The sequence below is a fragment of the Cibotium barometz genome, chromosome 16 (genome assembly GCF_041138505.1).
Source record: "Cibotium barometz isolate CiBa-2024 chromosome 16, ASM4113850v1, whole genome shotgun sequence".
Taxonomy (NCBI): domain Eukaryota; kingdom Viridiplantae; phylum Streptophyta; class Polypodiopsida; order Cyatheales; family Cibotiaceae; genus Cibotium; species Cibotium barometz.
This window is the reverse complement of record NC_141061.1, coordinates 6,137,335-6,156,354: the sequence shown is the minus strand read 5'-3', so window position 1 is coordinate 6,156,354 and position 19,020 is coordinate 6,137,335. Positions and strand designations below refer to the sequence as shown.

At 43.7% G+C, this 19,020-nt stretch overlaps 1 pseudogene; it reads right to left on the bottom strand.

The window, feature by feature from the left end:
- Positions 1-7,075: 7,075 nt before the first annotated feature.
- LOC147630298 (protein MIZU-KUSSEI 1 pseudogene) lies at positions 7,076-9,264 on the bottom strand (annotated as a pseudogene).
- Between the last annotated feature and the right edge of the window lie 9,756 nt (positions 9,265-19,020).

The following is a 19,020-nucleotide window of genomic DNA, read 5'->3' as shown; positions in this document are numbered from 1 at the left end:
TGCTGGTTGGACCTCATACTGCGGGGTTTCCCAGGGAAAAGGAAGAACTGTGGTAACTACCGCATCAGTAAAGACTGCGGTCCCTACCCCAAAAACTGAAACCGCAGGTGCTGTGAGCTGTTGAATTCCCGCAGGCGTCGGTATTGGAAGGGTAGTACTCGGCACAACGACTGGTGTCGTGCTCACCAGTGACCGCTCCTGAATCTGTTGGCACCACCGGTGTAGAGCAGAAACCCCCTGTGGTGACATTGCAACCGAGGGCGCAAAGGGGTACCCACCACAGGCACAGCCGCAGTAATAACAGAAACAGTGCCCTCACCCCGTTCAACATCACTGGCCACCACTTCTGCATGCGAGCGCATTTGGCCTCTAGAACTGCTACTGACAACCGGTACTCCATTAGAAACGATGACTGTGACTGAAGCACTGGTAGATAATGGAGCCGAAAAATGACAGGTAGCAGGCCGAAGAGAAACCAAAAAATTGGCGGGTAGAGGGAACAAGATCTGCAATATCTGACCCACCTTAGAGTGTACTACCTGCCCTTTCTGCATGTGAGAACATACCCGCTGAGCCTCAAATCGAATTCGGTCCTTTAGAATACGAGCCCAAGAAACAGGCCCGAACTAAGAAGTTTTGATTAGCTGTTTCACCTTTACTGACATTGTATAAGTCTTTGCCTGCAGCCAAATGGCTTCTAAAAACCATCTGTAGCATTCCTTTGCTGCCAAATCAGTGCATCCAGAAAGTTTATACTTCCGACTGATTTTGGGACCAAACTCTGCCTCCATCTCGGCTGCGAGAACTACCACCATTTTGCTAGCAGAGCAATAGCTCCGTCTGCGGGTAAGTGCAGCTTCTGCTGAATGTATTCCACTGTGAGCTCCACCGCTGCATCCTGTATAGCCACCATATCGCCAACAGCTAATTGCCGTAGAGCGAGGGCAATGACTGCGGGTGTACCTGCACACGCTCCAAATGGAAGTTGGAGTAAACGCGGATGCTCTTATCGGTGAGCCATGCATCAATAGCTGGTCGCTCGAGATGAACAATCAGCGTGACCGGTAAGAACTGCGCAAGAGAAGCAGTCATGGCTGCTATAGAAGAAAAGAGCGCAAGGAAGAAAAGCACAAGGCGAGCAGAAAGATAAGAGTGAAAATAGAATGCTTTTCCACAAAAAGGAGGGAGTTTTTGCATGCAAAACAACGACCGCTTTTTGATGCATGAAGGTATGACACCTAGAAAAAACCAAGAAAAACGAATTGACGAAAGCCGCCCTTGATGTGGAATGAGTGAAACCATCATGAAAGAAAGTGTATTCTCCTCAGAAATTCTCCTCAAAAACCGAAAAAGGGCATTGAAGAGGAACCGCCGGAAAAAGGGCATTGAAGAGGAACCGAAAAAGGGCATTGAAGAGGAACCGCCGGAAAATAATGACGCATCTGAAACCCATTAACCAGAGAAGAAAGGACTTCCCCATGAAGATTTACGAGGAAATAAGAGGTGGGACCACAAGAAGCATACACCCAAAACGGCACGGTCCACCGTACCTTCAGTTTTGCGGGCTTGAACATGCACGCGAAGAAAACACCAGCACTAATTGCCCTCTTTGGAAAAATTTCTTCTTCAAATGCCGATCCACTTGCCTTTTCTACGAGTTTGAATTTCCTACGCCCAATAAAAGCTTTTCATCCTCTCTTCATCTAATTCCTGAATGACCTCCAATCTGTATGCCAATGAATCCTCTGGCAGCAATCTGTCCGTAACTGCAAGGCGCAAACTGGGAACCACAAATTCGACCGGTGTGATTTCCTCCATGCCAAAAGCAAGTTTGAGTGGTGTCAACCCAGTTGCTACTTTAAGCGGTAAGCCCAAAGTGCCGTTGGCAGCTTCACATCCCAATCTGTCCGATGAAGACTGACCACTTTAGTCAGAATGTGGATTATCTGCTTATTAGAAGATTTCACCTGCCCATTGGCCTGAGGGTAATACGGACGATTTGCGATGCAGCACAAAGTAAAACTTCGTTTGATGACTTTATTGATAAAATGACCGCCCCGATCACTGACCAACTCCACTGAACAGCCAAACCTGGTAAAAACATCCAAAAGAGACACTTTGCCACAGAGAGAGCAGTATTATCCCGCAAAGCCCATGATTCTACCCACTTCGTACAGTAATCTGTGGGTGGCAGTAAGAATATACCTGTTCCTGGTTAGAGTTACTGCGAAACAGGCTCAAACTTGGTGTGTAGATGCTCCAAGGTGCTAGGAGCATAGCCCTATGCTTAGTATCTAAAACACAAACTACTGTGCATCCGCATGAACAGATGACCACCATAATCCACTTTGTAAGACCTTCTTCGCGGTGATTTTTCCTAAGAAATGCCCACCAAATGGGCTTCCCACAACACTGTCTCCTGCTCATGGGGCAGGATGCACCGCAACAGTGCATCTGCAACATTGCGATAATAAAGTTCCCCCACACAGACTTCAAATGAGCGGCTCCGCAAAGCAAGGCGCCGTCGCTGGTCCCTGGTTAAATGAGCAGGCATCTCACCACCACTAGAGATAAAAGAAAACATTTCTTCATACCAGGTCCATGGGATGCTCGGGAGAGTTGCTCCTTCCTCTTCAGACTGTACCCCCTCCGCATTTGGCTGAACCACAAATAGTGAAGCATCCAAAAATTCATCATCCATGCTGACTGCTGGCTCCCCCGAATCCAATCGAGAAAGGTAATCTGCCACGTGATCGCCTTGCCCATCTTCTCCGACGGAAGTAGTGCTTTATGAAAATTCAGAACCAATTTAAGAAGGTGACCCAATTTGATTTGTAGAGGGGCATCGAGCAATCCATCCCATCCTTCACTCTCGACCAAACTAGGGTGTTGGGATGGTTGTTCCTTCGGAAGATCCTTCTGGGCTTGTGGCAGAGGCTGCCCCGGCTGAGGTATGTCGTCGATGAGAGTCACAGCATCCCGAAACTGCACTTTACTTGGTCCGAGCACTGGAACACATTCCGGAGCTTGCTTGTCCACCCAAGAAGTAACTTGCTTGGTGAGAACAGCTTCCTGTGCGGGCCAATCCAAAAGTGGTTGCGCTGTGCGCCTGTTGGGGGGCTTCAATTTGTGACCAGAGCGTGTGACCACGCACACCTTAGGATCCACAGTTGCCTCCATCGACTCAATCTGAACCATGGCCACCGTCGGTTGTTTTCCTGTAGCTTTTGCCTGTTTCTCCGCTTTCTTCCGATCGTACTCTTGTGCTTCTGGGCAATCTTGGTGCCAATGTCCTTCTCTGTATAGAAAAGATAAATTTTTAGACAATGGCCCGGTCTCTGCAACCACGACCACCACGACCGCCACCCCTACCGCCACTGTTGTTGCAATAGGGTTGCTCGGAATTGCTCCCAACCTATACCCATGCGGTTGAGAGTTCTGGCAGTTCCATGTCTTTCCCAATGTTAATGACCTGGTTGTTGGGGCGAGCCTTGTGCCCCCTCCCATTATAGAAACACTCCGACGTGTTATGGGAGAGTTGCTGATATAGATAGCACACCACTTGTCGTTCATCGCACATTCTGTTGCTGGATGGCCAGGATTACCCTTAGCATTTTTGAAGCATGTGTCCTTGAGCCTTGCCGTAGAGTGCCAATTATAACTTCTTGATGCGGATGTGCTAGCTCATCCGCGTCACATCCTCATTCCATTTTGTCGCATTAGAATGCTCCTTGTGCTGATGGGGTGAAGAGAGAGCTCTCTTTGCCCAAATAGAGATGGTCCTTTGAAATGGTTTTCTCTCGCAAAATGCAGGGAAGAAGAAGCTAATCAAAGAGGAAACCTATAAGCAAACCTATTTAAGCAAGCATGCATGGATCTAATATCATACAAGTAAGCAAGAGTAGAGAAGAGAAGAGCTCACAAGTATTCTATTGCAAGGGAATGATTGTCTATTGCTTATTACAAAACGTGACTTATATATAAGTGAGTAGTTTTCACAGTAGGTTAGTCAAACTAAAAAATGGTTCGGCCTCTATTACTAGTCTTAAGCAAGTATGTACATAAATTCCTTAGAATTTCCCTAACATTTAGCACAAGGTAAGGCCGCTCTATATGTTCCAACACTGTCTTCCAAAAAATAAGTGCCACTCGAGTAGTAAGATGGAAAAGTGCCTTACAGTCAAGCAAGTGAAACCATGTTAACCTACGGAGTGGTTAACAAGATGTATAGCTAGAGCTCCCGAAACTCATCAAGAGATCCTCTACCATGTTTGCATTAATTCACTCTAGAAGCCAACACACTCTATCTGGAACACAATGAAATGAGGATATAAGGTGCAGCCACCACTAGATGTTGTGATATTTTACAAACCATTTCTACTAGAAAAGGTCCATTTGGATCAACCTTGATTTTTAATGGTCGTTGTCTATTTTTGGGCGTTCCAAATTGTTAAAAATGGTGAGCCATGGGAGAGAGATAGAGAGAAGAATGAGTATTTGCACGACTCAATGATAGGGATTTGATTGATGTGTTGAAGCTCATCAAGTACAATGCTTTTATAGGCATAGGCCTTATCTTTTAACACTCAGAACAAATACACATATGACAAATGCCACACTTATCTAATCTAGATATAATGGGGTGTTCACACTTGAGCAGGTGTTCACCCACCATAAACATGAATAAGGTTACACACACACATAAAATGACTACACGAGACGGACACATGCACACGAGGATCCGAATACCCTACAACCCCCCGAGTGATCTAGGAACAATCTAGCCATGAGCAACTCCCGTGCCATGCTAATCCTCTAATTAGCAACAAGTGACCGAAGCAGCAAGGGTACTCTTCTTCTTTAGTTGGTACGTCCTCATCTTCACCTATGAAATTTGCATGATGCTTTTCTTGCTCTTTTTTTAGTTTTTTTTTGAAGCGGATGGCCTTCCTTTCCGCCGCAGTGGTGGTGTGAAGTCATGTATTGTCATTTTCAGCTTTGTGGTTGCTTAAGTTGTTCATTAATATCAAGGTTAAGTGATCTAAGATTGTGCATTTGTTTTTTCGATTGTGGTTGGTCTCCCATGGGGAGCAATTACATTGTGCCCCATCCTTTTGCAGTACCTTCCAGTTTTGCCTAGATTTGCTTGGATGTGGACTTGAAGTCTATGTGATGCATGGAAGACTTAGGCTAAGTAGGGCGATGGATTTCTTGTTTCTTTGTCACCACACCTTTTGTTTGTCTGTAGTAATATCTACTAGATCTTCGTCATCTCCATAGATTGTCTCTCATACTCCCTCTCGCATAAGGAGGAGCTACATCTTGGTTTGCCAGAGGTAGGAAATTTAGTGCTAGAATTTTTATTGATTGTTGCTAGTGATAATGCCATGATGTTGAAGTAGAGGCAACTCAAATGCCAGCAATGATGGCTTGGCCGAAGTTCTACTGTAGGTATCTTTGAGAGTGGGAGGTGTTAGGCTTTAGAGAGCAGAGGTCACGTGAAGAGGCTGGGCAGGCAAAGAAGGTGGGTGTCATGGACGGCACAAGGGCGAAGAAGGCACACGGAGGCAAAGAGATGTATGCCGAAATGTGAAGAGACTGCACAAGCAAAGAAGGTGGTGATGGTGATGGTGAAAAGGTTGCACAAGCTAAGAAGGCGGTGGGTGCATAGATGGCGTAAGGGCGAAGACGGTGTGGCGATGCCTGAGCAGGGTGGTTCAACTAGAGGTGAAGAGGTGGGCACTTAGGTCAGCCGCAGGCACAAGGGAAATGTGGCTCTGATACCATTTGTAAAAAATGGTGAGCCATGGGAGAGAGAGATAGGAGAGAAGAGAGAGATCAAAGCTCTAAAAGGGAGAATATTTACATGACTCATTGATAGTGATTTGATTTATGTGTTGAAGCTCATCAAGTATAATGCTTTTAGGCATAGGCTTTATCTTTTAAATCATACCCACAAATACACACATGACACATGTCACACTTATCTTATCTAGATATAATGGGGTGTCACACCTAAGCACTTGTTTACACACATATAAATGACACACACACATGCACATAAGATAACTCATACACAAGAGATACACACACATGAGGCTTCGAATACCCTACACAAATGTTAAAAATACTTGTAATCTTTGAAATAATTGTCAACTATCTTAAAAGGCACAAAAAAAAAGAACATGTAATATTCAATGTAAGTTGTTAATTTTGAAGGGTAAGAACCTTCCCAAGGGAGTTAGGTGCAATATGGGACATGGAGAATCTATTGTCTCACATGTTGCTCATACATGTATGATTTGTTCCTCTAAAGGTCAAGGGTGAGCCCAAGAGCAGTCAGTGGCTCTACCTGTTCCACTATTAAATGTGCACATGCCATGCTTGTTATTATGAGGTTATCTCTTGCCATACTTAATGTGAGGTGATTATCGGTTAAGTCCAAGTTCTCAAAATCAATACTCTACAACCAAGCTCTAACATAGTCCGTTAGTCAGATCAAATTAAAAGACATTTGAGTGCAAGCTTATGCAGTGCTACAAGCATGTGCAAGTGGATTCTCATATCTACCATCCATGGGCGTGTTTTGTTCTTGTATCATAGAACATTTGAAGGCATTGCATTCTATTCAAATTCTCTAGACTACCACACTTTTCTAAATTTTGTATTGCATGTGTACACAAAAAAGGAGTGCACAATAATTATATCATAGTCTTTTTATTCATACAATACACACAAAGTATCGCCTAAGATCATGTGTGACGTAGACATGATTGTCTTTAAATTGATTCACCTCAACCATGAAGGTTCCCAGATTGTGATACTATCTTGTAATTTATGCCAATCACATGTTATAGGATGGATTTTTTAAGGATGTCCCCATGAATTCTCAATCATGATTCATGAAGGTTTGTGATAGTACCTAGTAACTTGTATGATTGTCACATGTTCTAGGGTGGATTTTATATGGAAATAAACATCAAACTTCAAAAGAATTGAAACGTTTCCACTTCCAAAGATTGAAAGATTTTAGAGCCAACATTAACATAATGCTGCTAACCCAAACTTATTGGTTGAAAGGGAGCAAGTGCCCTCTTCATTGATGAACTACTTATTGAAATACAGTTCCATTGACTTGATATTTGAACCAAGCATAGGGTTAGATGTGACAAACCTTGGACTACAAAGGGACTTCTTATTATTTAATGTATGGAGCACATGATGGATAGTGTGGACACTTCCTCAAAGAGTGCAATCTTTTTATTATTTCAGCTTTTTCAAGCCTTCCAACGTACAGATGCGTCGACTCCACTTCGTCACACGGCCGCTCATTGTTCCTTTCTCCACAAGGCAAAGTCACCAGCCCACGATTTGACTACCTTATCTCAAGGCCAAGCGCCTTAATCATCATTAGTTACGGGTCGAATAAGCTATAATTAATGTTAAGCAGCACGGGCTCCAAGTAAGAACTTTCCACACATAATCCAATAGTGCAGGCTCTAATCTTTCGCCATTATACTCTTTAATGACTGTCTGCCCACAGAAGGTACCCCAACATTGTGCCCCCCATGGCCTCTAATCTTGTGCAATTATGCTGCTGACATTCTGCACCAGAGCTGCCTGCAACAGCAAGGCAAAACAGATAACCTTCTGCTCAATTGCCCACAAAATCCAACTGCATCAGCATCCAAAAACAATCAAGTGCATGCAGCATCTGCATCCAGAAGAACCACCCATTGGAAAGATTGAGCACTTTGCATCAGAATTGGCTACCTCAGAGAGCACAATTCATCCCCACCCAGAAGAGCCCAAAAAGCCCCCCATTGACACCATTTGCACCAATAGTCCAGATAGGCAAAAACAATCCGCACCGAAAAACACCCAAAACAATTTTTGCTCTGCCAATTCTTGCACCCAAAAAAACACCCAAATTCGCAATCCGTATACCCATTTATCTGCACCCAAATACAGCCAAATTGACCCGAATCAGCCCAAATAGGCACGCACAATGCCCACCAACACGACCTAATCGACTAAAATGAGATACCCACATAGGCACAGATTATCTGCATTGTCAAGAGTCTGGGCATCCTAAAATCTTCTCCAGTTTTGCAAGGACACCACCAATCCAGAGACCTTCATGGGATAACCACAGTCCTCCTTATCCTTGCCAAGAGAATCCTTTAGCAAGACATCAACTAGCCATTGAACTTTCCCTCATATTCTGAGCAAGAAAATGCTCAATTCAGGCCCACCTGTGCCATCAGGATTCATCATATAGAATGCTTCAGAGTCCTTTGATCCCACTACCCTCTCAAATCTGGCCCTCATGTACATGAGTTCACCCTCAGGCCCTTCTTCTTGCATGGGAAGAACACCAGCCCCCATGGACACAGCTTGCACAAGCCTCAGGACCTGCAAATCTGCATCAGAGCAAGCCCTCTTTATGGCATACCCTGTCTTTCTTCCATTGCAGTACATGGTCCACACCTGCTCCAAGAAGAGCTTCCCCCTGTTCTGTGTCCTTTCACACTCTAGGGCAATCCGAACTAGACCAGACGCCATTTCCTTGACAAGGGTGTTGGTGGGTGTGGCCAGCTCAAGCAAGAGGAGGGGCAGGGCTCTGGGGTCTTCTTGTACAGCAAAGTGGACATGGCCTTTTCTGTAGCCAAAGAGTGTGCCTGTCACTCTGCTGCCCAGTGAGGAGTAGTTGGAACGGCTAGATGGCATTGCGAGCCATTTGCAGGCGATAGGGGGGGCTGGGAAGAGGTGGAAAATCGCGTGGAGAATGGTGAAGAGCTTGCTGGGTCTGCTGTGATGGGATCTTGGGGTAGAGATCCCCATAACTTTCTCTACAGAACGATGGGCAGCATCATCATCACCCTCATTATGCATGACACCCATGGCCATGCCATTCTCGGTGGCCATGGCCTGATCATCATGCATGCCCATGGCCAGGAGCTCTCTAGTGCTACTGGACACCCTTTCTACTGCTGCAGTTTGCTGTTGGCCATGCTTGGACTCTGCATTATGGCACTTCATTTGGGCTCCTGCCATGGCCAGCAATGCTCAATTCATCAACAAGGAGAGTAGAACTTGTCGCAATTACAGAGAATTGATAAGCCCGACGCATAGCCAGAATCCAGATTGGTTCAATGCATCAGCTGTGGACGAAGAAGCTGAGAGAGAGAAAGAGAGCTTGCTGAGAATACTGGCTAAAGGGTTGCTGAGAATCATGGCCAAAAGCTTGACAGGATGTGTTTGTGCAGGAATTCCCCAATTTTCCAAAGCCAAATTTTGCCATTATAAGTAGTGTTGGCAGACAACCTGACAAAGCCGCGTTTTTTAATGAAAATTTTAATTATTTTTGCTCATTATCATAATCAGAGTATCACGGGCTCCACATAGTAGTTTAAGACAGCGCTGTCTGCTGAGCTGCAGACAAAGCAGTCCTATGTGGCATCCCCGCAGCTCCAGCTAGATGAAGCCGTGTACTAGCGCCCTGGCCTTAATTAACACAAGAAAGAGCGGTTGGCTGAGTTGGCACTCTTACGTGGCGCTACCCTGTGGCGCCATAGATTGCTCTGACGTCCTTGTACACACGCTACTGTAGCAAACTGCAACGTACAGGGCTGATTCTGTGCGTGGCGTTATCTTGTAGCTCATGCTTCTGAAGATCCTGTTACACGCACGCGCTGGAGAGAGACTTTGGAGAATCGTACAGGGCGGTTTGCAAACGTGGCGCTAACGCCATAGCGCCTAGGTAGGAGCCTAAGAGGCTACTGTAGGCCCGATGGTGCCTAGGTAGTAGGCTACTGTAGGTGGTACGCTCGTGTCTCTGTGGCGTACTTGCACACGCGTGTAACACACATAGCGCCAAAAATTGGCAGCCGCCGAGTTTATCAGAAAGTCGCCGCTAAAACGCCAGCCTAGTAGCGAGAACCGCCAAATCCCGCCCTGCCGCTAAAACATTCCCGAATCCGCCCCCAAGTTTCCAACCGCCAAATCTTGCCACGTGTATACGCCCCCAAAAAAGAGGGCGCCTCCTTTCAAAAGGACGAAACCACCACCTTTGTTTTTTGTCTTTCGTCATAACTTATGCTTGTCTTTTATATCAAATCACTTTCAATCCATCCAAAATCAGAACAAGTCATTATAACTCCCCGTTTTTATCACACGAATGTCTTGTTTTTTTTCCTACTCTCATTAGGCCCAAGATCCTCCCATACTTACTGTTTTTTCAACACCCATTACCACAGGCACTTTTCAATCCATCCTGCGCTTTTTAGTCCAGCAGGCGATGCTGCAAAGGAAGCACCATGTGGTCTTAGTCCACCTCTTAGTCCAAGACAAACACCTCTACCACTTGAGCGATCACCTCATTGGTCACGAATGTATGGTTTTATAACTAATAAGGGCTACAAAAACTATTGGTCCATTTTCTTTCATTTCAACCGATCAAAATATACACTATTATGCCTTTTTTTTGAAAGCATCAGTGGCCATATCCGACATCTCTAGTAACATCAAATGGACAATTTTAATTAGTACTCTTAAATGGGCCCAACTGTTAATTGTCTTCTTTGGAGTTTTGGCTTGAAACCTCTAATTTTAATTTTATATTTTGGTATCAAATCTTGCCATATCTCAACATAGTCACTTTTAGATGGCTCGTTTGTTTCACCATGCCATACCTATGCCCATGCTCTCTCTCTCTCTCTCTCTCTCTCTCTCTCTCTCTCTCTCACAGCCCGTCACACCAAGTGCCCAAACTCCATCCCTAAATCCTGTGCCATACCTATGCCCATGCTCTCTCTCTCTCTCTCTCTCTCTCTCTCTCTCTCTCTCTCTCTCTCTCTCTCTCTCTCTCTCAGCCCGTCACACCAAGTGCCCAAACTCCATCGCTAAATCCAGTGCCAAACCTCAGTGTCATTCCATACGGAGGCACATAGTGTGGATTTGAACATGCCTTTAAGGATTGTTCCAACAGAGTGACAATTACCCCAGTGGAGCATCAGCCACTTTGATGAGCCTTAACTTGTTAAGGTATACAAGGAGGACTCCTTAATGCCATCACAAGGCTCCAAACCTTAACTTGATGCCAAAGGAGGAAATTCCAACTTCCAAAGTCTCATGGATCGATTACCACCTTTGTTTTTATATTTCATTATAGCTTATGCACACACTATATTAGTCACTTTCAATCAACCCCAAATAAGAACAAGTTATTATAACTCTCAGTTTTTATTATATAAATGTATGGTTTTTTTTCCACCTAGCATTAGGCCCAAGATCCTTCTATACTTCACCACATGCTTGTAGGCACTTTTTATTCTGCCCATAGGTGATGCTGCCGAGGAAGTGGTTGAAGACAAACACATCTACCACTTGAGCTATCACCTCATTGGTCAAGAATGTATGGTTTTATAATTAGAATGTATGAAAATTCATTCCTAATAATAAGGGCTACAAAAACTATTAGCCCATTTTCTTTAATTTCAACCAATCAAAATATACCCTATAATGCCATTTTTTTAAAAAGCATTAGTGACCATATCTGACATCTCTAGTAACATTAAATGGATAATTTTAATTACTGCTCTTAAATGGGTTCAATTGTTAATCGTCTTCTTTGGAGTTTTGGCTTGAAACCTTAAGGCTTTAATTATAATTTTCTATAATGGCAATAAATCATGCCATATCTCAACATTGTCACTTTCAGATAGCTCATATGTTTCATCGTGCCATGCATGTGCCCATGCTCTCTCTCTCTCTCTCTCTCTCTCTCTCTCTCTCTCTCACACACACACACACACACACACACACACACACACACACACACACACACACACACACACACAGAGCTGTCACACCAAGTGCCCTAAACTCCACCCTGAATCCAGTGCCAAACCTCGGTGTCATTCCATATGGAGGCACGTGTTACAAGTGTGGATTTGAACATGCCTTTAAAGATTATCCCAATAGAGTGACAATCACCCTAGTGGAGCATCAACCACTTTAATGAGCCTTAACGTGTTAAGGTGTACTTATTCATATAGTCCTCCTTAATGCCATCACAAGGCAACAAAGAAGTAGAGAAGTAAGGTTTCTACAGACATTCTGGAGAGGCGTCATTTTGGATTGGTTCTGCACAATTTTGGGTGTTTGGGTTGTGTAGCGGCAAAGGTTTGGTGTGCAGCAGTATCTACAATGTCTTCGACAACATCGGCCATCATACACTCTATGCTCTACTCTGTGTTACTTTTCATACATTTTGCAGGTGATTCAGTTAGCTGGTAGCCATCCAGGGTTGCATTCAGTGAATACTAAGTTCTTGTAGTGTGTTGAAAGATTTTGCATTTGGTATAAATTCATGAGACTGGTAGTAGTAGTGATGTATTCAACATATTGTCTGCTGAGGACAAACTTGATAGGACTAACTACCCATTGTGGTCCTATATAATGAGGCATGTACTGGTTGTTAAAGGCCTTTGGGATGTGGTCAGTGGTAGTGAAACTCGTCTTATTTCACAACTACCATTGCAACCAGGTGCTGCGGGTACATCTGAAGTAGAATCTTATACAGATGTGGCTCCTCCACATGCACCACTAGTACCTCCCACTGCTGCTTAAACGAGATGGGATGGAAGAGATACACAGGCACATGCATTGCTTGAACTTTCTGTGAAGCGAAGCATTATTCCTCATATTCGATCATGTAAGACTTCAAAACAGGCATGGAATGCACTTGCCGCATTTTACCAGGTGTGCAATGAAGCACGTGTTACATATCTGCACAAACAGTTGGAGTTTGAGCACATGAATGAGGGAGACTCAATGGACAGCTTCTTGACCAAGATCAAAGATTTTAAGGAGCAACTTGCTAGTGTGGATGAGATATATCCTGATAGTACATTGGTGCCCACAATTCTCAATACATTGCCGGATTCTTATCAGAGTTTTACCTCTACCCTTAGACTCATGAGATGAAGGGAAATCCAAATGCCCTTACATTTGATGAGCTGGTTTCAGTACTCTTGCAAGAAGAGCAGTCTAGGCAAAACAGATCTAATATACGAGTTGGTGACCAAGCTTTTGTTGCCAATCAGAAAGGCAAAGGTAAAGCTTCTTCGCATACTGGCTATAAGCCAAAATCAGAATCCTTAGGTAAGGATACAGAGAAAGAAGGGCAAGTGTCATTATTGCAGGAAACCAGGGCACTACATACATGAGTGCAAGAAAAGGCTAGAGAAGGAGAAAAAGAAAGAATCGGGCATGGTTGTGGTTGATGCATCTACACCAAGTGCAGAGAAGAAAGAATCTGCAAGTTTTGCTCCAGATGATTGGGCATGGACTGTACATTATAGTTATGACCCTTCTGTTCATGATGTATGCATGTCAGTGGGTGGCAGAATCAAATGCTTGGTATTTTGACAGTGGTGCTAGTATGCACATTACTTCAAAAAAAAGTTTGTTCTCATCTCTGGAATATGTCCCAAGTGCAAGAACCGTCACATGTGCAAATGGTTCCTCATATCCTATCAAAGGAGTTGGTAGAGTTGTGCTCATTGTACTCTTTCGAAAGTTTAATATGTGCCAGGCATTAAGAAGAACTTGCTGCTGTCAGTTTCAGCTTTAGCCTTGTCAGGCTTGATGGTGAAATTTGTGGATGACAGATGTATAGTTCAAGATAGAAATGACGGTTATTCTATCATTGTGTTAGGTACCTTGTTTCATGGCCTATATAAGATGGATGTATTTGAGAAGTTGCAGCATGATGCTTGCTCAATCTCTACGACTAGTGCTATGAGTGATGTAGAATTATGGCATGCACAATTTGGCCAGCTAAATTATGGCAGTTTGTTACGCCTTCAAAGGCATGATATGGTGTCTGAGTCACCAACTCTTGAGACCCCTACTAGACATGTATGTGAGGGGTGTATTCTTGGTAAAATGCATCGGGCATCATTTCCAAAGGATGGATCTGTGAGAGCTGTTAAGAAATTACAGCTTATACATAGTGATGTATGTGGTCCTATGAGAGGATGACACCATCTATTGGGGGATATCTCTACTTCGTCACTTTTATTGATTACTCTAGATATAGCCGGGTGTATCTATTAAAGCAGAAGTCAGAGGTTTTTATGTGGTTTAAGAACTTCGTATCCATGGCTAAAAATGCATGTGAATGTAAAGTTGGCACCCTTCATTCAGATCGAAGGGGGAGTATATGTCCAAGGAATTTCATGCATATGGCTGGCTGAAAAAGGCATAAGGCATCAATGTACACTGCCATACATACCTCAGAAAAATGGTGTGGCTGAGAGGAAGAACAGGTCTCTCATGGAGATGGCATGATGTATGGTGAATGCCCAAGATTTACCTCATGGTTTTTGGTTAGAGGCAACTATGTATGTAAACTATGTGTGAACAAATGCCCTACCAAGGCCTTGCAGTCTAAAACTCCTTATGAAGCTTGGCATGGCAAGAAGCCTTCTGTGGCTCATTTGTGTGTTTTTGGTTGTCTTACTTATGCTCTTGTGCTTGAGCAACAACGCAGTAAGCTTGATGAGATAAGGCAGTTAAATGCATATTTGTGGGATACATTTTAGAAAGCAAGGAATATAGACTCTACCATCCAACCTCAAAACGGATTTTAGTAAGTAGAGATGTTGGTTTTTGTCGAAAACTCAGTTCAACCCATGCTTTCATGTAAAAAACAGCAGAATGTATGCTCACATGACATGTTTGATTCATTCCTACCTTTGTTTAATGGAGGGCAACCATATGTAGAGCAATTAAATGCTCAACCAAGTGCTGAAATTTAGCCTTTGCAGGTGTAAAATCAACCTTTTGATGAGGCAATTATTGAGGATGTAGTGGATGAGGAGAGAGCAGCCATAGAAGAATCTAGGCATATGCCAAAATGGCTTGTACAAACATTGAGGGATAGCAAGTTGGCAGCTCCTTTACCTAGCAGAGGTTCTCATCATGATCTAGATTATTCTCATGTGGATCATGTTCTCATTTCTACTTTATGTAATGAGGAGGAACCTGTTTCCTTTGAGGAAGCACATGATAATGATCATTGGATGCATGCTATGCATGATGAGTATAGCTCTATACTCAAGAATAACACCTGGTATTTGACAGATCTACCTCATGGCAAGAAGGCCATTGGTACTAAGTGGGTTTACAAGTTAAAACGCAAAGTAGATGGTAGCATTAATCGCTACAAGGCCAGACTTGTTGCAAAGGGGTATGCCCAGAAAAAGGGCATTGATTATGATGAGACCTTTGCACCCACATCTCGTATGACTACCATTAGGTGTCTCATTGCTTTGGCAACACATTATGGGTGGAATGCTCATCAGCTGGATATTAAGACTATATTCTTGAATGGTGATTTACATGAGGAGGTGTATGTATTGCAGCCTCCTGGTTTTGATGTGAGAGGAGAAGAGTCTAAAGTATGCAAGTTGAAAAAGGCTCTTTACAGCCTTAAGCAGGCTCCTAGAGCATGGTATGAGAAGATTCATGCATACTTGGTTTGCAAATGATTTTTGCAATAGTCCAACGGAGAGTACCCTCTATGTGAAGAGGAGTAAGGACATATTTTTGGTCATCGTTCTATACGTTGATAACATGCTCCTCACATGGGACCCAATATAGATCAGATTTCAGCCCTTAAGACTGATTTACAATCATCGTTTGAGATGTCAGATTTGGGACCCTTGCATTATTATTTGGGGATTCAATTTATGCAGCGCAATGATGGCATTGTTATGCTGCAGTCTAAATATATACATACAGAAGCTATTGAAGAGGTTTAATCTTGAAGACTGTAAATCTGTGGCTACACCTATGGAGACAGGTACTCGACTTAGTCTTCAAGATGTAAGAGACTCTTTTGATGCTAGTTTGTGTCAGCGAGCTGTTGGATCCCTTCTTTATGTATGCAACACGAGGCCAGATATACAGTATGCGGTCTCACAGTTGAGCTGATTTATGCATAGCCTAGGTACAAAGCATTAGCAGGCTGTCAAGCGGGTTTTTTGCTATTTGCAGGGCACTCAGTATTTTGGATTATTTTATCCAAAGGGGGGTGAGTCACAGCTGCATGCTTTAGTGATTCAAATTGGGCTGGATGTTATGACACACAAGTGTCCACTAGTGGGTTTTGCTTTTGCCTTGGTGATTCATGTATATCATAGCTCAGCAAGAAGCAGTCTATAGTGGCCACTTCCAGCTGTGAAGTTGAGTATAGAGCAGCTTTTACAGCTACAGTTGAGTGTGTGTGGTTCAGACGTCTAATGGTGGCTGATTTGTGTGTTGGCTAGGACTACGATTTCACTGACAGCCATAACACTAGCAATTGCGAGGAACCCAGTGTTTCATGCTCGCACTAAGCACATTGAGGTGCATTACCACTTTGTCAAGGAAAGACTCTCTGCAGCAGAGATCAGCTTGGTCTATGTGCCTACACATGACAACATGGCTTATTTATTCATGAAGGCTCTTCCTCGTGAATAGTTCAAAGCTTTTCGTAAAGCTTTGGGCTTACTGCCTTTTCAAGATTGATCGGCCATACCTTGTACATGTTCACATCATTACTCTAGGAGGGGATTTGTAGCATTATATGGTAGTGATGTGTGTGAACACACTTAGGATGACCGAGGCACTTTTTCCCTTACTAGGAGGTTTTTTCCCACGTGCGTATGTACACCCTCATATCTACTCATTTTGGGGAGTGTACTTATCTTTTGTATCTAGGACACATTTGTTCATTCTATTCTAATGATTTTGTGTGCTCTCAAGCTTCTCTATCTTGTGTGTGTGCATTGTTGAAACCCTAACCCTAATTCCAACAATAGACCCCACATTGCTAGTATTGTGAAGGGGACTCAATGCGAGGTAAAAGGTTACCTTCCATCATGGGCCATTATCCTCACCATAACATTTTATCTCAGGTGGTGATTGATGACTTCATTTCATCCCCTTTAGAATTGTCTCCTTGGGAAGGATCAATGTACATTCCTTACACATTAGTAGGCTCAAGCCCACCATATAGTGAGCACAAACCAAGCGAGTGAGAATATCACCTCTACGTGATATAGCAAGCCTCACATCCTTCTTATCCACAAAGGTCTCAATAAGTTTCCTTTTATAAGAGAATTCTTAGGTTTGGATAGACTTATCTAATTAGATCATTGGGAACCTATAAGAGCCCACACACCCGAACCTATAAGAGCCCACACACCTAAACCTAAAGAGGAGGAGGGTGAGCCGCGCCACATTGAGCACCCTTCCTCCATAACCAAAACCAAAGGATAGCTAAAAGTGCACATAAATAAGCTGGGCACTATTTTAAAAACAACGAAATGAATTTGGTCTTCACAATCTTGTATGGTGTTGTTGGTGTCAACAAAATCACCAAGGATTGTTGTTGGAAGGCCTAGGGAAGCCCACCACTCATAGCCATGCCACATTGAGCACCCTCCCTCCATAACCAAAACCAAAGGATAGCTAAAAGTTCCCATGAATAAGCTGGGTACTATTTTAAAAACGACGAAATGAATTTGGTCTTCACAATCTTGTATGGTGTTGTTGGTGTCAACATAATCACCAAGGATTGTTGGAAGGCCTAGGGAAGCCCACCACTCATAGGCCCTCAAGCTTGTCCCCAATGGGAACATAACCAAAACCATTACGCGTCTTACAAGATGTAAAGATTAAAACATTTGGTCTAAGTTTCTGCCACACATTCATGGGTGATGGATTTCTAGAGAAGAGGCCCATACACCATGATTAAGACATTTGGGCTATTTCCGCCACACATTCATGGTGATGGATTTCTAGAGAAGAGGTTCATACACCATGATTCTTAAAAGGCCTTATATGAGAGACGTAAGACATTCTTGCGCTAATGAGTTAAGGAAGCTCATCCCATGGGTTGAGGCATTCTTGCTAATAAGTTTGACACAACCGTTTCGACTACTTCAATAGAAATCTATAGTGCATGTGACACAAAAGCTCACACCACGCCAATTAATATGTGACATACTATGAGTCTTGTTACCATATTATAGTAGTGATGTGTGTGAACACACTTAGGACCGCCGGGGCACTTTTTCCCTCACTAGGAGGTTTTTTCCCCCGTGCATTGTATATACGCCCATTATCTTCTAGGGCTAGTTATCTATCTTTTTTGGCACTCATAATACACTACTGTGTTGTGCTCAAGCTTCCTCATCTTCTTGAAGTTGTGTGTGCATTCCTGCAACCCTAATTCCAACAATTGGTATCAGAGCAGGCTTCCTCCTCCCGGCAGCATCACCGGCACCTGCCGCTTCATCTCCTCCGATTGCAACGAGGTTTCACGAGCGTCTGCAGGTTAGTATATGCCGTGGGTGAGCCCGTAGGGCTCGGTTGTTTCAGAATTTTGATCTGAAGTCATTTCGCCCTCCGTTTTTGCATTCCAAGTACTGCGCAGGCAAAATCGTCCTACTGTGCAGATTTTCTGTCAGGATTAAAATCTGCAGGACAGGTGCCCATTCGTCTGTTTTGGGCTGTGCTACATAGCACAGGTCGATTTTATACAGGTTTACCTCTTACAGACAGCATTTACATCTAGTAGTACAGTCATTGGCCATGGCTGACAACAATGATGTATTCCGCATGTTGGCTGCTGAGGATAAGTTGGATGGCACCAACTATCCATTATGGGCATATATGATGCGACATGTATTGGTAGCAAAGGGGTTATGGAACATTGTGCAGGGTATTGATGCACGTCCTATTGTGGCTGGGAATGCTGCAAACACATCAGAAACGGGTACTGTTGATGATGGTGCAGGCACAAGTGCTGTAGCAGCTGTTCGAGAACCACCACTTTCAGCAGAGCAGATTCGTTGGGATGGTAGAGATGCGCAGGCTCATGCCTTGATTGCGCTGTCTGTCAAACGTACCATTATCCCACATATTCGCTCCTGCAGGACTTCTAAGGATGCTTGGGATGTA